The following is a 20328-nucleotide window of genomic DNA, read 5'->3' on the forward strand; positions in this document are numbered from 1 at the left end:
AACCTGACAGCTTTGTTTAAACATTGAATATGAGTTTCCTTTCATGAAAATCTTTTCAAAGTATAGCAGTTCAGCTGTGAAAACCTGAATACATTAATGATGACAAAGAAGCTCCAGAATGAGCCAATATTTGTTTTGTTGTCTTTCAACATTTCTTGATAAATTGCATACACAAAAGTATTGCAGGGTTATTTTAATTTCTCCCTATTTCTTTGCTAATAAATGTCTTTGTGTTTACCTTTCTATATCCAATACCTTATTATTAATCACTTAATATTATTTATTTTTAAATGACTTTAAGAAGTTTTTTGTCTTTTAAACTATGCCTTAAAGGTACATGTTATAGGGAACATTTGAACAAAGCTTTTGGTATATGTTATTAGACATCAAAATACATGACTCTTGTTTAAGTTTTGGATCATTGTTTTCCATAGTAAACACCTTTCAATGCTCAGACAATTGTGTTCTGAAGGTGTTTATTTAAGGATCATTTTCTTTGTATCTTAATTTATTTAAATAAATGAGTTGGCCAGGCGTGGTGGCCCATGCCTGTACTCCCAGCACTTTGGGAAGCCGAGGCTGGTGGATCATCTGAGGTCAGGAGTTCGAGACCACCCTGGCGAACATGGTAAAACCCTGTCTCTACTAAAAATATAAAAATTAGCCAGGCATGGTGGCGCATGCCTGTAATCCCAGCTACTCAGGAGACTGAGGCAGGAGAATCGCTTGAACCTGGGAGGTGGAGGTTGCAGTGAGCCGAGATCGTGCCACTCCACTCCACTCCACTCCACTCCAGCCTGGGCGACAAGAGCGAGATTCTGTCTCAAAAAAAAAATAAAGTCATTTGCCTAAAATGCAACATTGAAGTATTTTAATACAATACATTTTTAAGGCTTATAGCATATTTATTCTACATAGTTATTCTTACAAAGAGTGGCATTGTTAATTTTTCTGAAGTAAGTGTTTCCTTTGTGAGAAGTGTTTATTTTAAAAAATTTATATGTATGTCCTATCTTGTTTTAAAAAGGTGAGAGGCATAATTTGGGACATACTCTGTGAAGATAAGCTATACAGGTCTCGCTCTGTGGCCCGGGCTGGAGTGCAGTGGCAGATCATGGCTCACTGCAACCTCTACTTCACAGGCTCAAGATGTCATGGGCTACTTGGGGTGTTGCTTCGCCAGCTGGAAACCTCTGTGGCAGGCGGTGCCTTTTACCTGAGTACTGCTTGTGCCCGCCGGACTTGTTCCATCCACTTGGCTTGGCAGGCTGTGCTTGGCTTGTGCTACTCACCCAAATCCCATGCCATCCAAGGGTGAGCCATGCACAGAGTGGAGCGAGTATGGGTTCTGGCCACTGCACGCAGCCAGGCACGTCAGCTGCTTCGGTGGGGCAGGCAGCCCTAGGTGCTGGCACAGATGCTGGCTCTGTGCAAAGCTGCAGCTTGATCAGATGTACTGCAGGTGACTTCCATTGTGGGCACCCGCATCTGGACGAGGGGAACATGATGGCACCTGGAAGCTTGGAGACAGCAGGAACCACAGAACCCCAAAGAGGTTGTCACAACCCTGGTTCAGGGAGCCCGAGTCTAGGGTCCCTGAAGGGCCCTAGCTCTTCTCCCCTTTTGATTGCCCACAATGTGGTGAGCAGTGGGGGAGCATGTTTCAAGCCATTTGTGTTATAGCTCTTTTAGTCTTGCCATTTGGCAGGTCCGAAGTTCTTGTCCTGCATCCAGGAAGAATGAGGTACATGGACAACTGGAGGGTGAACAAGGCAGAGAGGAGATTCACTGAGTAACAGCAGCTCTCAGGAGATCTGAGTGGGTAGCTCCTTTCCGTAGGCAGGTCATCCTGATTAGTGTCCAGCTCTCAGCAGAGAGGAGACCCTCAGTGGGTAGCTCCTTTCTGAAGGCAGGTAGTCCCAATGAGTCTCCAGCTCTCAGTGGAGAGGAGATTTGCAGTGGGTAGCCCCTTTCTGCAGGCAGGTTGTCCTAATGAATGTCCAGCGCTTGGCAGAGATGAGACCTGGAGTGGGTAGCTCCTTTCCACAGGCAGTTTGTCACCACGAATTGAGGAGACCCGAGGTGGGTAACTCCTTCCCGTAGCTGGTAGTCCTGGCTTGGTCCAGGGTTTTTATGGGCTCAGAAGAGAGGAAGTGCATGCTGGTTCGTCCAAGGGCAGGCTGGAAAAAGCACCATAAGTTCTCACTCCTGGCAGGGGCTTCACCCGGAAGTGGTAGCCTGGCCCCCAGGCTTCAGGCCATACCTGGCTTTAAGGTGGGGCTTCACTGGGGAGCTGCCTGTTTCTGCCTGAGAGCCTGTCTACTTTCTGCCACCATCAGCATGTCATCCATGGCGCCCAGGCTTTTTGAGCTGAGGAGTGCTTGCAGGCACATGCTGAGCCACCCTTAGCTGCTCATCACCCTCTCTCCTACGCTCATTGGTGCCCGAAGTCCTGAAGGGACTGAGGTGGCAGGGGGCTGGCATGACAGTGCCACCCTGTGTGGGTGCACACCCAGCTGGGTTGTAATAGCGCCCGGGCTCAACCACAACTTTGCTTCACTCCAGAGAGCGGACACCAGGAGCAGGGAGAGGCCAGACCACAGGATCAGTCACTTTCAAAGCTGCAGGGACAAGGGGCTTCCTGGGACCCCAAGAGCACAGGGATTCCTTGGTCTGGAGCTGTGTGGCTGTAGCTGTGCCCCAGAGTGTGGGGCTCCAGCCTTGCCTACTTGGTAGGGAGAGGGGCTCCCTGCCTGTCCCTCGCTCCTGCAGGTTCACAGAGCATGCAGCCCCAGCCAGCACCTCCCCCACTGCACCCAGCATCTTCACAGTGGCCCCACCAAACAGGCCACTGCTGAAATCATTGTGATCTTCTTGCCTCCATCTCCTGAGTAGCTAGGACTACAGGTACATACCAACATACCTGGCTAATTTTTAAATTTTTTTGTAGAGATGGGGTCTCACTTTGTTGCCCAGGCTGGTCTCAGATTCCTGGGCTCCATCCATGTCGGCCTACTAAAGTGCTGGGATTACCGGTGTTAACTACCATGACTGACCTCTTTTCTGATTTTTAAAGTTCAAACATGTTTATTCCATTTACCAGATAGTTTTCAGTAAAAATGTATCACAGGGTTTTGCAAATTTAATATTATTTTTTGAATCATTTCTTGAACTACACCTTGATATATTGGTTGAAAGTGTTTCCTTTCTTTATTTTTTCTGAGATGGGGTCTCTCTCACCCAGTCTTGCGCACAGCGGTGCCATCACAGTTCACTGCAGTCTCAACCTTCTGGGCTCAAGTGATCTTCTTTTCTCAGTCTCTGGAGTAGCTGGGACTTCAGGTGTGTGCTACCATGCCTGGCTAATTTTTAAATTTATTTTTGTAGAGACAGGGTCTCAGTACTTTGCCCAGTCTGGTCTTGAATTCCTGGGTTCAACAATCCTCCTGCCTCAGCCACCCCAAAAGCTAGGATTATGGATGTGAGCTGCCACATCCAGCCTTTGCATGTTTTCAGATGACATGTATCTAGCTCAGTGATTAAAATGAGCTGTGTAGCCATTTATTTACCAAGCATTAATATTTCATGTTATTCATAGATAGTGTATCAGTTAACTTTGTTTGTATGACATACTGTTTCTAAACTTCTTACACAATATAGTAAGCATTTATTATGGGTAATGGTAAAGTGAGCAAGTTGAGTAATTCTCTTACTCTGAGCTGAGCTTGCTTACGTGTCTAAGCAATGGATGATCTAAGATTGTGTCACTTGTGTCTGGAGATTGAGTAAGCTACATGTCTCATCCTCCAGCAGGGTAGCCATCCCTTGTTTACATGGTGATGTCAGCTTTCCAAGTAAACAAACTGCCAGGTTTCAGGATTTCATGAGACCTAGACTTGGTACTGTGACCTTGTCAGATCTGCGACATTTTCTTGGCCAAGACAAGTAACAAAGCCAGCTAGAGGTAGCAAAATTGTTAGAGGTAGCAAAAAATGTATTTTTGTATACTAGCAGTGAACAATCCTATAATAATTTTAAGCAAAAATTCTATTCATGATAGCATTAAAAGAACTAAATATTTAGGAATACATTTAACACCAAAAGTAGAGGAAGTACACTGACAGCTATAAAACAATACTGGAAGAAATTAAGGAAAGTTATAAATAAGTAGACATTTCATGTTCATGGATTAGAAGACTCAGTATTACTATGTTGCCACTACCTTTTGATGGAAGAAGCTGGATAGTCACACCCTAAATGTCATATGTTTAGGAAGGGAGTAATTGGGCCATTAATACCATCAATTTTTCACAGATACTAATTCAAAAATAAATGAACATTTATGATATGTAAATATATTAATCAGCCAAAAAAAAGATGGCATTACTGGAAGACACAAAATAATTAACTGAAAACCTAAGACAATTGACTGAAAAATAGTGGAAGCAATGAGAGCTCAACAGTAAGGCAGCTAATGGGAAACAAGCAAAAAACCAAACGTTTTCCTACATTTCTGGATTTTCCAGATTAAAAATGTATTGCATATGAAAAGGTATAGTGAGGTCTTTAAAATAAATTCTTTAATCAAGTTTAATTTCAATCACATTTCTAGAGAGAGTCTTTTAACCTCTAAAATATCTTTCTAAAATCCATTCAGAATTAGGAACTGGTTAAAAAGACAATACAAGTATTCTCTTATGTGAACATTTTTATGACTGTGAATTGGAAAACTAAGATGTAGTGGATACATTTCTATAAAGACAAGAATTATTGAAATAGAGTTCAGTTCAGTAAAATATAACCCTGGAAAGCAATGTGTATACATATTTCTAAACTTGTTACACAATGTAGTAAGCATTTATTATGGGTAATGTGTATACACATTGCTTTCTAGGTTATATTTTACACATCAAACACTATGGTTACATAAATGGATATATAGCCATTAAGTATGCATGAAAATTTTAAAAATAAGAAAAGTTTGTTATTTGATAAAGTGATTTTTATAATGGACATACAATGACATATACAGTTGTATCACAAGTTTTAAAATATAAAAAAAGAAATAAGTTTCTGCGTGATCCTATAACCATTGATGTAATGGAATAAATAATTATAATCCCAGACAGAAAACCAATCCCAATTTGGGAACAGATGATTTCTAGAAAACATAAAGAGAAAATTCTTTCAGAGAATTGAAAAATAGGGAATGTTTTCAAATTTATATTACGTGACTGGTATAACCTTTGTAACAATATCAGTCAAGAGCATTATGAAAAAGTACAGTCCATTCTTGCTCATGAATATGGATAAAAATGTTAGTAAACAGAATCCAGCATGGGTAAAAAGATAAACATATTTTACCAAATTTTGTTTATCCTGGGAATGCAAGGTTAGTACTTAGGGAAAATCTATTTTTGTAATTTAGCTTATTAGCAAAGTGGAAAAGTCATTTCAGTAGTTGTAGGGGAAACATTCAAAAAAATTCACATAAGTTTGTGATAAAATAACTGTTAACAAACTGTGGATTGAGGAGACCTTCTTTAATATGAAAAAGGACATTTATAAAAGAATTACACTAAAATCCTTCTCAATGTAAAATGTTAAAAGTTTTCTCTTTAAAATTAGAAATAAAAATCTACACATAAATTATTAGAATTTAATAATTTAGTTTACCTATATTCCTTATTATATAACGTGTGCAAAATCAGTCGCACTTACAAATATATCAGCAATAAAGATACAGCATTTATAATAGTACGAAAATATGAGTAACCCTTCAATAAATCAGTAAACTATCTGGTAGTTTTTATGGAGAATGTTATGAAATTTCATTGGAAGACATTTAAGAAGACCTGAATAAATATAGAGGACACACCATGATCATGGATGAGAAGACTTATTGTCACGGAGTTATAGGTTTTCCCCAAATTGATCTATAGATTCAGTGTATTTTTCAGTCAAAATTTTTACATTGATTTGTTCTTTTTAGTCACTTGGCAGGTTCATTCAAGTATTTAATAGAAAAACAAAAGGTGCAATAGTCAAGACACTTCTGAAAAAGAACATGCATATTTTATATAACAAGGTAATATGATAATGGCTCATGACTTGATAAATAGACCAGTGGGAAGAACAGATAGACAGATAGACCCAAACTTACATGAAAACCAAATACATGACAGAGCTGAAATTAGAGATCAGTGTTGAAAGAATGGCATCTTCATTAAGTGGTGCGGAGGACAACTGATTTTTCATTTGGGTGGAAAACAAAAATGAATTATTTTCTCACATCTTACTAACAATACCAAATTCTCCTAAATTAAAAACTTAAATGTGTAAAGCAAAACTATAGAACTTTTAGAAGAAAATATAATTTCAAATACCAAAAAGGAACAAAATATATATAGAATTAAATTATTGCAAAATCAAAAACTATTATGAGAAGATACTGTAAACAGAGTGAAAATACAAACCACAGTCTGAAAAAAGATGGTAATATACAAAACTAAAAAAAGTTTAGCATCCAAGAGGTATGAAGAATTCTTATGAATCAATATGAAAATGGCATGAAAAAGGCCTATGTTTTGTAGTAAAGGAACCATGCAATAGCCATGTATGTATGAAGAATTTAAATAAAATCCCTGTCAGATAACATATGATAACCTCTAGATTGGCAAAAATCAGTTACCATGAGTTTGCCACCGTGTGAAGAAATGTGAGCTCTGCTCCGTTGCTGATAGGAGTTAAAGTTGGTTCAAACATTTTGGAAATAATTTGGCATTACAAGAAAATTGAATATGACCATACCCTAGGAACACAGGGAAACTATTGCATATCTGCATCAAGAATTGTGTGTAAGAACATTGTTTGTGATAACAAAACTGGAAGCAATCCAAATGTGTATCAGCAGTGCAAATATTTCTTCAGCTTCTGATTGGGAATGCCATCCTCAGGAGAGAGCTGATAGTGGGGTTAGACTGGGAAGAGGAGTAGTGGAAATGAAGATAATTAAACAGATATGGGATATATTTTTGATTTAGGGTAGAGAAAACTACTTGTTGATGATAGCAGGGCAGTGAGGTAAAAGATTTATCTAGAAAGATTCCTAGATTTTTGGCATTGGGCAACTGACTAGAGAGGTGATAACATTTACTAAAGTGTTGGAAATTGATGGAAAATTAGATGATATCATTTACTAAAGTGTTGGTAATTGATAGAAAATTAAATTTGGAGGGGGTGAGTGGGGAGGAGAAATAAAGAGTTTTGTTTGCCTTGTATGGTGACATCTGAGATATCTGTTAGACGTTTTGTCTTGTGGAGATGGATATATGAGTCTGAGATTCTGGGAAGATGTAAAGTCTTAAGATAAAGGTTGGGGAGAAGTTACCACGTGGGTGGTGTTAGATTTGGGAATATATAAACAGAGGGGGCAAGGTAGAACCACAAGATACTCTTAACATTTAGAGATTAGTAAATAAGGGTTTGATATCTTTAATATCCAAAAATTCAGACAAGTTAGGAATATGAACACAATTGAAAAATGACCAAAGGACATAAACTAGCAATTCTCAGGAAATATTTTGGATGCTTAATAATTATATGCAGAATGACCTCATTTGCCATATAAGGAATGACATTAAAGCAAGTTTGTTTTCTTGTTTTTCTTTTTTTCTTCCACATTGTCAGGTTAAAAAAAGTAATACAACTGGGCTTTGCTTGAGGTCTAGGGAATTGGAGATTTTCACATAGGTTTTGTGGGAATATAGATTGGTATTATCCTTCTGGCATTCTATTTGGCAATATATATCATAAGTCTTAATGTGTCCTTACCCATTGACATTCAGTTCAATTTTTCTCTTTCTGAAAGCCTGTGCTTCTCCTGTCCTTGCCTGTTTTTTACTTTTGATGTCAATGATGCATTAAAATAGATTTAAATGTGGATAGTTGGTTGGTTGAACGTAAAGTTTTTATTTATGTGAAACTGTCTAAATATATCTTCTGAAGATTGGAGTCGTTCTTTATTACTTTCATGTTTTCTCTATGTTGCTGTTCATTTCTTTTACTTTTGAATATCAACTTTATTTTTTTCCGTTTGGATAGAGAATTGATTCTTTCTTTCAAATATTACTAATGTTCATACCTAGTACAGAAAACTTTACTTATAATAAATCACATAATGTTCAATTTTTAATGAATTAAATAGAAAACAGGGTATGATTTTCCCATTTTGCCCAAAGGAAAACAAAGATATGATGGACATTCTAGGACAAACATAAACTCAGCTTATGATGAAGCTCGTTTATCTCAGTTAAGTTTATAACTCAGAAATCTGTTTTGATGAGTAAGTAGTTCATATTCTAGAAAAATATTTGCCAGTGTAACTGTCTATTTTGTATTTCTAGTTTTGTAAATTATATAAAAGTATCAGTTTTTACGACGTGATTAACTGACTTTGGATGTGTGCACACTTTGTAGATTAAAAGGTAGTTTATGTTTCAAAGTTTTCTCTGCATCTCTCTTAATTTTATGTCAGTTTACTCCTTGCTAAGTAAATTATTTTAGAGGAAAACTTCCTATGTGAAAGTTACTTACATTGTAAAAGTAAGGATTAAAAAGTCCTCATCCTCCCCCTTGTGGGATATTACTGTACTGTTTTTTCCAACATTATGCATCATAAACAGGTAAAAAGCAAAACTAAACAACTAAAGCAAAAAAAAAAAGTAAAGTAAAAACTAATGAGGAAAGCAAAACAGGTAAAAAGAATGAAGTAAATGTAATTATAAGTAGAAATTCAGCTAAGCACATTCATTGCATGTTATTACTAAAATTTTATTTTGTTTACTTTTAAAAAACACTTTAGTAAATAAAAAAGCCACATGATCTGTTTATTCATAGACATTTTCACCTTATACTTAGTTAAATCCTCATCAAATTTGATTTACTGACTTGTGACCAGAACCTTTATTTAGCTTATTGGAAGAGAGAAGATTATTAAGTAGGTTGATCCACAGAGCCACCTTCAAATTTTATTCTTTGTAGAAGTACAAGTTGAAAAACCTCTTTCTGTCAGAGCTTAGTGTTTTATACTTTACGTGTTTATGTTTAGGTTTAAGTTTTAGAAATACAGTTAAAATACATAAAGGATGAATGTTGCAACATTCAGGGAATCTTTAGTATTACAAGTTCATTGTATATGAATTCATGTTTACATTAATGTGCTAAGTTATTTTAATCTCCTATCAAAGTCACATATTTTAAAATGGTATATTAGGGACATGAAATTGCTCAAGATAATTATTCTTTTATTTAATCTGTGATTATTCGGATATGCTTTCAAGGTATTGACACTTAAAAAACTTATAATAGACACAGAGTCTCGCTATGTTGCCCAGGCTGGTCTCAAACTCCTGGGCTCAAGTGATCCTTCTGTCTCGGCCTCCTAAAATGCTGAGATTACAGGTATTAGCTACTGCACTTGACCAAGATATTTACACTTCATGAAAACCAATGTGTTAGTTGATTTATATTCTGTACATTTTAGTTGAAATAATTTTTTTGGATAAAATTTGTGGCTCATGATAGAGGAGATTAGTACTTTGTGATATATTTTCTCTTCATTGTATTTCAGGGATTGCATAGTTCAACTAAGATGACTGAGTGAGTGTGTGAATTATGGTGTTGTGATTACTCAGCCGCAGATATTCTGATGGCATTAATGTTAATATTTAGAATGTAATAGTCTATCAGATATTCAGTACTAGCTGTCTTAAGTGTCCTGGTTTCGTTGTTAATGTAGAAAGATATGTTTTTAAACTTATGTGCTCCCAGATGTTTATTGTAAGATTTAATATTCATTGATTTCTTCTTTCAGTAGCTGTTTATTGAGTGCCTACTCTCTGCCAAGATATATTATAGATGCTGAGAATTACGGGTATAAACAAAACAATAGCCTTTGCTTTGAAGGTTACAATTCTAGTGAAAGACTGACAGTAAGCAAGATTAATATGTAAAATATATCCGGTTCTATAGGGTTAAGTGCTATGGGGAAATATAAAGCCTGGGAGAAGGGTAGGAAATGAATTAAGGAGGGTGTTACCATTTTAGTTAGGACAGAAAGAAAGGCCTCATTGAGAAGATATGAAGTAGAAAAGCCCTCATTTGTGTAGTAAAAAATCTCCCTTTGGGCCGGGCACAGTGACTCGTGCACTTTGGGAGGCTGAGGTGGGCGGATCACGAGGTCAAGAGATTGAGACCATCCTGGCCAACAAGGTTGAAACCCTGTCTCTACAAAAAATACAAAAATTAGCTGGGTGTGGTGGCACGCGCCTGTAGTCCCAGCTACTCGGGAGGCTGAGGCAGGAGAATCACTTGAACTCAGGAGGTGGAGGTTGCAGTGAGCTGAGATTGCGTCACTGCACTCCAGCCTGGCAATAGAGTGAGACTCCATCTCAAAAAAGAAAAAAGAAAAAAAAAAAAAACTCCTTTCATAAAACCTTAATGTTTTTAAATAATATACTAGATTAGTGTTGAATTTTACTATTCTTCTAAATTACTTAACAATGAGATGAACATTGAAAAACTCATAATCTCTTGAAACTGTTATAGTTTACTTAGTGTGTCCTGTTAGTATAGTTTGCTATTTTAGTATGTTAAAAGGTAGATTTCATCGTGTGGTAACTCTACTAATGTTCTGACCGCCTCCCACAGCAAATGTGTAATTCAGTGCATTTTATCTCTGTAGTAGAAAGGAAATCAGTTAAATTCTATTAATACGTGTAGTTTCTTTCTTGTTTTTAATTTTTGGAAATCATTTTCCTCAGGTTGAAAAACACATGTAGTTTCTAATGCAATAAAATACATTTTAAATTACATGGTATTGTGCATACATGTACTGGATATCAACTTGCTTATTTTGATTTTTTAAAATGCTGTTTATGTAGTATTATTATTTGTTACCTTTTCCTTTTCCTACATCTTTTACAAATACTAGCCAAGAGGAAGGCAAAGTGGTTTCTTTCACAGGTTTTTAAAATTATACTTAACGATTGTTTTCTAAAATCTGTTGTTTAGTTTATTGCTTATCCAAACATTTTAAAAATTATTTAAGCATAAGAATAGAATATTAATACTAATACCATTTCATTACCTTCTTAGATTTTAATCCTGCTACAAAAACACTTTCAAATGCATTTTCAGAATGACTCCTTGTAGTTTTTAATTCTTTACGTATAGGTCAAGAGAAGAGAGAATGACTACTGTGCTGTCTTCATCTGTATACCCAGTTTTCCTGTCTCCTGATACTTAAATTTCTGGGCTGCAGTTCCATCTAGCTATCACTTAGGTGGTGTGATCACCTAGCAGAAAAGTGGTGTTAGGCTTCATGTTCTTCTGTTCTCACTGGAGTGATAGTGCTTATTGGACTCACTGTGGTAACCCCTTGCAATGACATCTGTTTTTTTAGTGGTATGGTATCATCATTCACATCCCAAATGTGCTGGGGAGGGAAAATCATAAGCCTTTTTCCTTGCAGAAGTTCATGTCACAAAAATCACTTTTTTTTTTTTGAGACGGATTATCACTCTGTCATCCGGGCTGGAGTGCAGTGGTGCGATCTTGGCTCACTGCAACCTCTGCCTCCAGGTTCAAATGATTCTCCTGCCTCAGCCTCCCGAGTAGCTGGGACTACAGGTGTCCGCCACCACACCTGGCTGATTTTTTTGTATTTTTAATAGATACAGGGTTTCACCACATTGGCCAGGATGGTCTCGATCTCCTGACCTCATGATCCACCCACCCCGGCCTCCCAAAGTGCTGGGATTACAGATGTGAGCCACTTTGCCCATCCAAAAGTCACTTATTTTTAATTCAGATTTCTCACAGTAGTGCAGAAGATCCTTGTGCCATTAATACATACATTTTATAATCATTTAAGTCACTCCATTATTCTAAAGCTCTTTACAACACTAATATAGATTGATGTATAGAAATATAGATATACTGCATCGTTTTCCATTTGTTTCTCAATAACACAAATTCTTAGGGTGTTCTCTCCTGATACCACCACTAATTGTATTGTTATACTTTGCATATAGTGTTTTTACTTTTTAAAAAATTGGTAATGCTTTGATATAAACAGTGGTGCTTTATGTTTTCTAAGGGATTGGGTGAATGCAGAAATAGTTACCATTACCCAATTTACCTATTTTAGCAAGATTTCCTGCCTGAAATAATGTTTTAAGTGAGTTGAAGAAAATAGCTTTGTTAGCCAGATTTTGTAGGACAGCCTAAAAATAGTCACTGGTCTTGACTAAGGGGAAAAACTAGTAAAGGAATATGCAAGTAGCGTAAATGAACACGTTTTTTCTTGAACTTGGAAGCAGGTCTGCAAAGTTAGACTATGGTGACAGATTATGAAGCTAAGATCGCAGTGTAGGAGTGTAGGGAAATAAGTGACTGAGTGACACAGCTTATTTTATAGGCACATCTTAGAAGAAATGTGAAGGAGTAAGGTGGATCAAAATGAGAGATGATTAACTAAATTCTTTATGTAAAGCATTTATTCTTTTATTTTAGTGTATACTGCTTTTCCTGTACAGTAAGTTATATATCCTAATAAAAATTAAAGAGCAAGTTGCGTTTGGAAGATCGGGTCATCGTAACTCATTGACATTAGGCCACATAACTGAATAATGTCTTCCTTCAGTGAAATACATCAAATGAGATCAACAATTATGACTCATAAACATGCCTTGCAGGCATAAAACAGCAGGGAATTAGCATGTGAGGCTGATAAATATGCATGTAAATAAGCTCCCAAAGGAATAACATGGGTTTGATTGATAGGTTTAGAATTGGAACATATGTAAACCCCTTTATTCCTCATTCTGGTGTAGCTAAGTAAAGATGCGTTTTACTTGTTAAAAAGTTTCAATAACTTTGTAAATCTTAATGCCACATCTGTTTTTTTTTTTTTTCTTGTGCATGTCACTTGTAAGATTAATTGAATTGTCTACAAGCTGGATGGCCCTCACATAAAGTAAATGGTGGAACATGTGAATGGGTGGCTATACATTTGTTGCTAGAAACAGGGTAAGAATCTTTGGGAAATCTCTGTTTTTACATTGTAAAATGATGTATGGTCATAAGAAATTTCTTTTGGAAATAAAGATGTGACTCGGTAGATTATTCTGGCTCCCTCAGTAATACTTCATACCATCTTTTTCTACATTTTAGCTCCTAACAGTGCAGTTTCTATTTATTTGCTGATTTCTTACTATTGATTTGATAGTCTATAATTAAAATGTATCTTTTTAATAATTTTTTTTTCAGTTCTTGGTACTTATTCTAGTCCTTCTAAATCAGTATTCAGGAACTATTGTGGAAGTGTATTAGAAAGTGCATGTTCAAATGCTAATCACATATCCAGGGAGACTCCAGTTCTGTGTTCATGCCTCTCAGCCATCAAATGACTTTGGGAAATATTAATTCCCTTCTCCAGGTTCAAGTCACTTCAGGTAAATGAAAGAAGAAATGTGGTTTTTGATATCCTGGTGCAGAGTCTGAAGCTTGATTTCTGTGGAGGGTCTAGAGATTTGCTAACTGAAGGCATTATGGGATTAGTTAGTGCCCACTTCTATGTGGGAAATATTTTTCTGTCTCCCATTGATAATAGTAAATACAAAGGAACATCATTAATTTAATATTGTGAAACAGCCTGCAGTTTCAAAGGAATCATGTTTTTGATTTGGTGAGACAGGACTGGATTCTCTACAGCCTATATTCATCATTCTGCAGATCATGGTTTTTGATTATTGAGGATTAGGCCTTCTAAGTTCTACAGCTGTGTTCTAGGTGCTTGGGACATATCATTGAACATAACAAAGATCCCTGCCTTCATGGAGCTTGCATTCTAACAGAGGGAAAGAGTAAATAATAAATATAATAAATAACAAAAATAAACAGTGTCTTTGAAAGCAGTAATTTCTTTGGAAAAAAAGAAACGAATATTGCAATATTGCAATTTAAGGGGAGTGATAGTGTATTATAAGTTATTATAAGTTGCAGAATTAAATATCAGAGCAGTTATTGTTGAAAAAAAAATTGAGCTAATATTTAAGGGAGATAAAGGAGTGAACCATGTAAGTTTTGGGGCAAGGACATTCCAAACTGAGGAAATACCAAGTGTAAAGGTCCTAGGGTAAGAGCTGCCAAACATGTTCTGCAGGTCAAGCAGGCATAAAGAGGGATGTAAGTTAATGTAATCATTTTATCCTTTCTAATCTTCAATTGATGTTAGACTCTTTTTAGTGTTCCTAAATGTCTGTACACTAGATCCAGGTTGGCTGAATTGCCATCTGCAGTGGTCCTGCTACTGGATTCCTCTGACCTTTGGTCCTTCTTCCCTTTAAACCTTTTACATTTTGACACTTCATTATTTTATGCTGCTTATTCAAAATGTGTACTTTCTTTTAACATTATTCTTTTCTTTAGTCTCTTTTCTTCACTTGGAGTCAGATTCTACTAGAATCTTTTTTGACCCCAAAAGCATTTGGAAACACATGAAGATATTTGGGGGAAGGAGAGTTGTGATGGTAACTAGGAAACTCCCATTTCCTAGGCTGCAGTACAGTGTCATGATCTCGGCTCATTGCAATCTCTGCCTCCCGGGTTCGAGCAATTCTCATGTCTCAGTCTCTTGAGTAGCTAGGATTACAAATGTATACCACCATGCCTGGTCATTTTATTATTCTTATTTTTTTTGCATTTTTAGTAGAGATGGGGTTTTGCCATGTTGGCCAGGCTGGTCTGAAACTCTTGGCCTCATGTGATCTGCCCGCCTTAGCCTCCCTTACATGCGTGAGCCACTGAGCCTGGCCAAAATATTGTCTAATTATTCATCATTCTGTAGTGTTGAGTAAATGTAACTTTTTTGTGTCTATATTATGTAGTTTTGAGTAAATGTAACTTTTTTTGTCTGTGTCTTTGGACACTTGTAGCCAAAAAAGAGGAAGAAGAACAGGAGGCATACAGGGTGTTTTAAGGTCTAGATTGAACCTGGACCTTGGAACTGCTTCCTTGGTGTTTCAAATGGGTAAGAAACATATGTAACAAACCTGCACGTTGTGCACATGTACCCTACAACTTAAAGTATAATAATAATAATAAAATAAAAGACCAAAAAAAAGAAAAAAAAAGAAGGTCTGGCAGAAGCTGGGCCCTAATTAGGTGGACTTAACAGTTAGCATTCTGCTTGATAAAATCAGAAAGGCACTGAAAAATGGGATGAAGGATCAGACCTAGAATGATAGCAACAGAACATGTTTAGTGTACATTTTATCTATAGTAAAACAAAACATTTATAATTATGAAAATATTGGGGAAGAGAACTCTTGACGAGTTTCTGAGAAAATAAGAGTAGACATAGAAATCAGTTGTCATACCCACTATTAATAATTAAAGGTGAATACTTTGTATGTTTTCATTTTTAGTATTCCTGTATTTTAGAAAATACTAAATATTTATTGGAGCTTTCAAAATTTCACTTCCCAAATTAATTATTCTTCATCCTGTTTTTATTATAAACTTTTAAATTTAATTGTGTTAAAGTTTCCAATCCTGATTTTTTTAGTAACTTAATATTCCTGTTGAAGATGGACTACTTGAGTCACGTTTGATAAAAATAAAACAATCTAAAGACATAATTACTAAAAAAAAAAAAAAAAAGTAATTTTGCATGTAAGGTGTTAAGCCAGTAAAATCCAGGACTCTTTATAGCTATAGGAATGTCTTGTCTAGTGATCTAACTTGACATGAAGAGAAAAAAAAAAGAATCCTTAAAGGAAATTATGGCCAGCCTATCTATTGGATAAGTATCTCCCAACCCAAATTATACTGGGAACTAATATACTGCCTAAAGTCCATCAGTTTCGTGGAGTGAGGGAAAAGAGGAAATAAGTAAGTAGAAAAGAGAAATAGACATGAAATAATTGTAAGTGTGCCTGAACATTGCTTTAGATGTGTTTTCTTACACATTGGCTGTCTTAACTGCCTGAGACAAGCTATACAGCTCTCAGTTGAGGAACCTGTTGTATAGATACCCTTTATGTTGTTCGTCTATTTTCCTATCTAAATATTTTTTTCTTTGAAAGCAGAGGCTGTGCATTTCATCTAGGCACATAGCAGAAGCTCACTAAATTTTTACTAATTGAGCTGACTCATATTTTAGCTAGTAAAACGGTATGTCAAGGCAGTAGCATTTCATCATGACATACCAAAATACTGACTTATATTCTTACTACGATGTGTTCTTCCATGGGTGTGACTATAGCGGTATCTCTAGGCAGAGGCAAAATATTTTTCAAGAAACAGTCTACATTCCTGAGTAAGTACTCTGTTGATACCCTAGAATTTCATGCCATGCAAGATGGCAGGGATCCCTGTAACAGGAAAATGTGGAAAGTGCCATCAGTTGTCCATATCAATTCTAAGGTGACTCAATTCTTCACAATAGTTGAGTTGAAATAACATCATGTCCTATTGGGCCTAGCAGAAGGAATTGGGTAAAAATATGTTCCTCCAGGAATTGCCCGGCTGAACTGACTTTGTTTGGTATTTACCTTGTGTAAACTAGAAAATAGCTGCCAAAAAATTTTGAATTTGGATATATTTGATGATGAGCTTTTCCTTCTCTTACTAGTTAGACAACAGGATCCATTGCTTCTTGAAATATTTCTCAGGTTGTGATAATAAAACCATTTGAACTATTTGGAGAACAGCACATATACCCTGTTTGCAACAGCAGGAAGTATCACTTTATTCACATTTATAAAGTGTATAAATAAGTTGAAAAGAAGTGTGTATGTGTTTGTGGAAGTTGAAGGAGTCAGGTTTCTTTCTGACGATGAGGTGTGATTTCTTATTTTTTTATGTTTATTTTTGGTGATTTTATAACTTTATTTGATGTATTTGATGATCAGCAGTTCATCCACAATGACTGTCTGTAGATTTTTGAAAGCGGTAACAGGTGCATAGGTAACCAAAGTGTAGAACTCATTTGGTAGATCTTCATCCTTATTATGTTTTCTCGACAGCCACACATGGATATGGTATGGCACATTCCTTATTCCTTCGGCCCAGACAGCTTTGTTGAGCCTGCTATCAGTGCACAGGTCTGGAGTTCCCCTCTCCCTCATGACGGATTTCCAGATCTCTTTGAGTGCCTGACGGGCATGCTTCTTGAAGCCCACTCCATGGATGCACTTGTGAATGTTGATTGTATGCTCAGGTCACCACCTCATTGATGGGAGAATGACCCTTCTTCTTCTTTGTGGGAGCCATTCTAGTGGGCCCACATTGGGGGTGTGATTTTTAAAAGTGAACAATCAGGTTTTATTTCTCAGCTGATTTTTTTCTGTCAATTGGTAGAATAATTTTTTTCACGCCTTTTCTCTGCAGAGCAGGCTACCTGTTGGACAGTAGAGAAGAAGTGGTCATTGCTGTGGCCACCAGAGCCTTTTCTTTACCTAGTGCGGGAACATCACCTTCTGCTGGCGAACTTTACGATCACTCAAATATGAATTTTATATAATTTTCATGTGTCACAGAATATTGTTTTTTTGGATCTTGAAAAAATTTTTTTGAAATATAGAAACTATTCTTAGCTCATGGGCCACACAAAAATAGTTGTGGTTTTCAGATACTTCACCAGGACTTCTTCAGAAAGAATTACATAATATTGCTAATGGAAGAAGGATATAGATGAAAAAATAGGTGATTCATGTATGGTTTTAATCACATGGTAGGGGTGAAAACCATAAGTGTCAAATGAGAAAATGGAAACAATGTTCAGTACATCATGGTGGTAGCAGTAGTAAAGTAAGTTAAATAAGGTTAGAGACTGCTCTAGTTTTAGGAAGAATTTCTAGGGCTGTATGACCCAGTTTCTATTGAGACATGAAGGAATCAACGAGGAAAGATGTGAAGTTTACATGAAAGAAATAGTTATAGTGTTTCTCCCAATAAAGGAGAAAGGAGAGAATAAAATAGGAAATCAAGACAAATCTCTCTTCCTTTGAGATAGTAGAAAAACAGAATAAAGTGGATGCATATTTAGAGAAATTTTGAGCTTTAAGTGTGTGGTGGCATCTGGTTTGAGGTGGAGTAATTAGTTGTGAAAACCAGCAACTCTTATCTGATTAAGAATAAGGAATGGCCAGGCGCAGTAGCTCATGCCTGTAATCCCAGCACTTTGGGAGGCCTAGACGGGCAGATCACCTGAGGTCGGGAGTTCGAGACCAGCCTGACCAATATGGAGAAACCCCATCTGTACTAAAACTACAAAATTAACAGGCTGTGGTGGCGCGTGCCTGTAATCCCAGCTACTTGGAAGGCTGAGGCAGGAGAATCACTTGAACCCGGGAGGTGGAGGTTGTGGTGAGCCGAGATTGCGCCGTGGCACTCCAGCCTAGGCAACAAGAGCAAAACACCCGTCTCAAAAAAAAAAAAAAAAAAGAAAAAAAAAGGAATAAGGAATGCTAGTATTGATTCAGAACATGAGAAATATTATGTGAATAAAATTAATACTAAAATCAACAGCTGTGAGAAGAGATACGACTGCATGAAATTAGCAGGCCACATTCTGCTTTCTGCAATGATGAGGGCAGAGATCAGTGGCTGGGAAGTACAGTTGTTTATATATTTGTTTCAGGGCCGAAACTGGGATGAGGCAAATGACAGGATCATTATTACTGACTTTTCCTTAGCCTTGGGCTCCAATGTGGCCTGATATGGCAATATTAAATTTTGTCTTCATTTAAAATGTTGATATTTTGTTAATCATGAATCTTTTGGAATCATTCAGTTTTTTAAAATATTGTATTTAAATATTTTTATGTTAATTACTCAGTTTTGAGCACCCCCTTAAATGGTATGCCCAAGGTTAAGCACCAAATTTTCTTAACTCACTTCACCCTAATCCTAGTCCTAATTTGTTGAATGAACAGTGAGTTCTCCCCAGGTTGACTACTGACTTGCAAACTGTAACTAATGACCAAAGAAGCCAGAAACATAAGGTCTTAGATAATTGGAGCTTGAGATGATCGACTGTAGTATCCAATGCAATGGAACCCAGAAGTAGGCAAATAAATACCAGCAAGTTAAAGAGTGAGCCGGCTTTTGACACCTAGTCCATGCTTTCCTATCCTACTGTCAAAATGCTTGTAGAAACAGAGATGTGATATTAAGAAGTGATATAACCCAGAATATTTATCAGTAATATGCCAGACACCAGGAAGAATCTCTACAAACTAAAATGCAAATGGAACTTAGAAGCAGAATAGTAATACAGCAGGATATAATGATGGAAGGAGGTTTTTTTAACATTATTTTTTGTTTTTCTTTTTAATTCCACTGCCTGTCTGTACCTTTGAAATTCCAAACCTTTCAGGAAAGAAAGCTGTTTTCTGCTCTGAGGGAGTTGCTTTCTGACATAGCGGACTATTTCATGACCACACAGACCCCTTACCCCCAACTATTCACCCATTAGTGCTTTGCTTTATTTAGAAGTAAGGTTCCTGATAATGTAATATGACCAAGGTAAAAGAAGATAGGTCATGGCACATTTCATTCAGAAATAAGAAACAATGCCAGGAAGATCCATAGGATGGACCTATGCTGTCTGGCATTGCATTTTTATTGATACAGTTTAAAAGAGAAGATCTGCTTCAGTTGATACAGTCTTTATTATTATTCTGTATAGATAGGCAAGCAGTAGAAGGAACCCAGGTGAACTTTCCTTTTACCTTTAGAGCCATAGTAAGTAAATTACAACTACTATTAGAAATTTGAGGGCTGGGCCCAGTGGCTCATGCCTGTAATCCCAACATTTTAGAAGGCTGAGGCGGGAGGATTGTTTGAGCCCAGGAGTTCAAGACCAGCCTGGGCAACATAGTGAGACCTCCATCTCTACAAAAAAATAAAAGTTAGCTGAGTGTGGTGACCTGCACCTGTCCTAGCTATTCAGGAGGCTGAAATGGGAGAGGATCTCTTGAGCCTGGGAGTTTGAGGCTGCAGTAAGCTATAATCACACCATTGCACTCCAGCCTTGGTAACAGTGAGACCCTGGCTCAAAAAAAAAAAAAAAAAAAAAAAGTTAAGATCCAAAACATTTAAATATAGTATGTGGGTAATGAAGGAAACCAGGAAATTAATGTGGCACTACATCCCCTTCTCCGCTGATTTATTAGGAAAGAACAGAGCAGACTTTAACAATGAATAAACAGTGAAACAAAAACCAAAAGACTCAGTATAAAATAAGTGTAAGATTTT

At 36.8% G+C, this 20328-nt stretch overlaps 1 protein-coding gene and 1 pseudogene across 11 annotated transcripts in view; one reads left to right on the plus strand and one right to left on the minus strand.

Annotated features, from left to right (window-relative positions):
• Positions 1-20328, plus strand: part of TBC1D5 (TBC1 domain family member 5) — a 592946-nt gene that overhangs the window by 257687 nt on the left and 314931 nt on the right. The window lies entirely within an intron of this gene.
• LOC112132600 (large ribosomal subunit protein eL31-like) lies at positions 16956-17485 on the minus strand (annotated as a pseudogene).

This window comes from Pongo abelii, chromosome 2 (assembly GCF_028885655.2).
Source record: "Pongo abelii isolate AG06213 chromosome 2, NHGRI_mPonAbe1-v2.0_pri, whole genome shotgun sequence".
Classification (NCBI taxonomy): Eukaryota; Metazoa; Chordata; class Mammalia; order Primates; family Hominidae; genus Pongo; species Pongo abelii.